The 3,051-nt window shown below is 40.1% G+C and overlaps 1 long non-coding RNA gene across 1 annotated transcript; it reads right to left on the bottom strand.

Annotated features, from left to right (window-relative positions):
• Positions 1 to 2,225: 2,225 nt before the first annotated feature.
• LOC119346732 lies at positions 2,226 to 2,856 on the bottom strand. Its single transcript, XR_005167904.1, has 2 exons — positions 2,486 to 2,856; positions 2,226 to 2,386 (listed from the first exon to the last, which is right to left on the bottom strand). It is a non-coding gene; the product is annotated as an uncharacterized LOC119346732 (long non-coding RNA).
• Positions 2,857 to 3,051: the final 195 nt, after the last annotated feature.

Below are 3,051 nucleotides of genomic sequence, written 5' to 3'. Positions count from 1 at the left end.
GCTACGTGCCATAGCCCGCTATTTAAAACATTGGCACAAACACACGCTAACGGTCAGAATTATTCAGAGAACTGAACTTTGGTAAGTCTGAATCTATGTGTGAGCAGATTATAAATCACAAGCCCCGCCGCACCCCTTGCGATGGCCGCTCCTAGCCGGCGAAGTGAGTCTCAGGAATCTCACCACCACCGCTCGCTGGCAAGCCGTCACTCCGTCCATGTCAGCGGCGGCGGCGGGCAACAACAACAGCAGAGAGTTGGTAAAGGTAGTAACTCTGTTCTGTTATCACCTCTTTTGTTTATTCTTTTGCCTCACGCAGTACCTAACAGCAGAGAGTTTGTTTAATGGTTAATTAATTTAGGTCCCGTAGTAAATTAGTCTTGTACCTAACGCATCCACTGCACCTAACCAACTACTAACCATTGCACCTATATTATTATGGAAAGAAGGAAACTTCTTGGCAATTGCTGTGACGATAAGATCCAGTCGAGCACGCCACCAGGAAGGTCGTATCCCCATTACCCCCACCCACCCCTCTTCTGCGCATCCCACACATCGACAAGATAGAAGCGCGAGCAGCTCGAGCAGGAGCCATGGCGGGCATAGGGGCCATGATTGCCGCAGCACTTTTGAAGGAGGTGGTGCAGCAGATTGGTTCGTTGGTGGGAGGTCAGATCAAGCTGCAGCAGAACTTGGACAAGGACCTGAACGAGATGAAGGCTACCCTTGAGTCCATTGAGGCGCTCCTACAGGACGCTGAGCACGCCAACACCAACAATTCCATGCGTTTGTGGCTCAATCGTCTCAAGGACGCCATGTATGGCATCGCCGACATGATTGATGATTTTGAGGCTGAGCCAACACGCAAGATAACTCTTAACCATGCTTCTTCTTTTTTCTTTTTCTTTTTTTGCGAAAATACCCTGTATTAAGCTTTAAGGAAAACTAGATGATACCCCGCACGTTATTGCAGGAATATTTTGCAACATATTTCAATATGATTGATATGAAACATGAATATTTGAAGTAATAACATAAAAAGCTAAAACTGAAAATACATATAATTTATTATGTTTGATTGCTATATAGTTTGTAAATTTTTTATTAAATATAAATAGCTTAACATAATGGAAATTCTTATCTATGTTTGCATGTTGAAATGAATCATAATTTTCATGCATGTTTAATGATGAAGTGCCATGTTTGCATGAGAGACATATGATAGTGGGGTGGGCCTTTTCTAATGCCTGTTGTGGGATGATGTGGCATGCTTGCTTGTTGAGATAAATAGTTAATGGGGCTAGTTATTTAGATATAGAAGATTTGAGTACAAGCAGTGGAACAATTGCATAAGAACCCTTGGAAAAAGGAAAATAACAATAAAGCCATCGAGCTGTCTTCCTCCACACATCACATAGGACCTCAACCTCCTCCGGGTGCCACTCGGAACTCAAGCAGGAACGTGCATGACTGGACGAGGCCCACATGCCGCATTTGCCCTCCCTAATGCCTATAGGCTACTGTGGACCGTTGAACAACCATGGGCGGATCGAGTGTGGGGGTCATGGGGGCCATGGCCCCCACAAACATTTTGCAAAAAGTTTTTTTACTAGTGCATGCATATGTAAATATCCATTATATTAACTTTCACTACAGGAAAAACTGTGTGTAGAGACGTTTATTTCTATAGCTAAAGACGCGTTATTTCATCTCTAGGAAAAACTAGAGTCGATTTAGTAAAGCGTCCTTCGAGCGTCTCCCCACGGACCGTCTCAAAATAGGTAGACACGCTTTGTTAGCGTGTCTACATGGTATGAGACGCTATATTGGGACGTTCAAAATCGTCTATACAAAAACAGAGACGTTCTATCACATGCTTGTATCGCGCCTCTACTCATGTGGGCCCATTGCTTATAGATGCTATGTTGAGACGTCATATTCGTCTCTTAATGTGAATTAGCTTCTTTGTGGCTATGCAGTATTTTAATTTAATCGATATTTGATTATTAATATTACCTTGTATTCCTCATTTCAAATTCAGTTACTTTATTATGATAGGGATGCATGTGTAGATTGATCAAATATCAATATATAAGGGCATCAATCCACATCAGCAATTGCATTGGCAAGCAACCCATTCTTAGAATTAGCATCCTTTGTAACAAATATAGGAACAAATACATCCACTAAAAGTGTATGGAAACATGGAGTTCACAATTGAATCAGATCAAACATTCATATGATATATGTAAATAATTAAAAGATGCTACAAACTAGAACTAAGCTTTCCATACATTATACATAATATGTGTTCATTTAAAGACTAATTCTTGTGTAGTTGCTCCTTGCTCCTGCAATGCATTCCAATTCTAAATTCTCAGCTACCCTGGAAGAAAAAATTAACAAAGAGAAGTTTAGAACATAAGCTTTTGGATTAGTGCAAGATGAAATGTTCTGTGATGAAACTGTGAGAGATGTTCCCTACAAATGTCTTGACGTTGTCTTGGAGCACAAATGTCTTAGGTTGTGTTGGAGTGGTCAGCTTTGGCTTTTGACCTAAAATGTTTCAAAGTTGTAACAGATTGGCAGGCAAACAACAATTGGCATAATCATGCAAGCGTATGTGATTGAACTGACTGAAACTATATCTAGTTTGGATATATTTCAAAATGTACATAACTTGGCTTGTTCTGATCTTACTCATGCCTAATTAAGATGCATAAACACTTCCCCAAATTGTAAAATTATGAAACATACTGAGCATCTACGTAGCTAAAGTAAAAAAAACATGAAAACAATATGTATAGTTCATTAGTGGTGAAACAAGAAGTACGCCATGTCTGCTGCACAAAGTCATGTGAAGCCATGTATAACTAAATAAAGTGCAGACCACATAGACATGTCATTTTGCTTCGAAAGTAGTGGGGCAAGCTAAAAGACGCTGGTTTGCAAAAGCTAAAACTATACATAGTTAATTAGAGATGAGCTATTTGATAAAATGACAACACTTTTCCTCGTACATTTATCGTATGACCCACCTTCATTTTTTTT

This window comes from Triticum dicoccoides, unplaced genomic scaffold (assembly GCF_002162155.2).
Source record: "Triticum dicoccoides isolate Atlit2015 ecotype Zavitan unplaced genomic scaffold, WEW_v2.0 scaffold47596, whole genome shotgun sequence".
Lineage (NCBI taxonomy): Eukaryota > Viridiplantae > Streptophyta > Magnoliopsida > Poales > Poaceae > Triticum > Triticum dicoccoides.
Note: the sequence above shows the minus strand (reverse complement) of the source record. Positions and strands in the feature narration are given on the sequence as shown.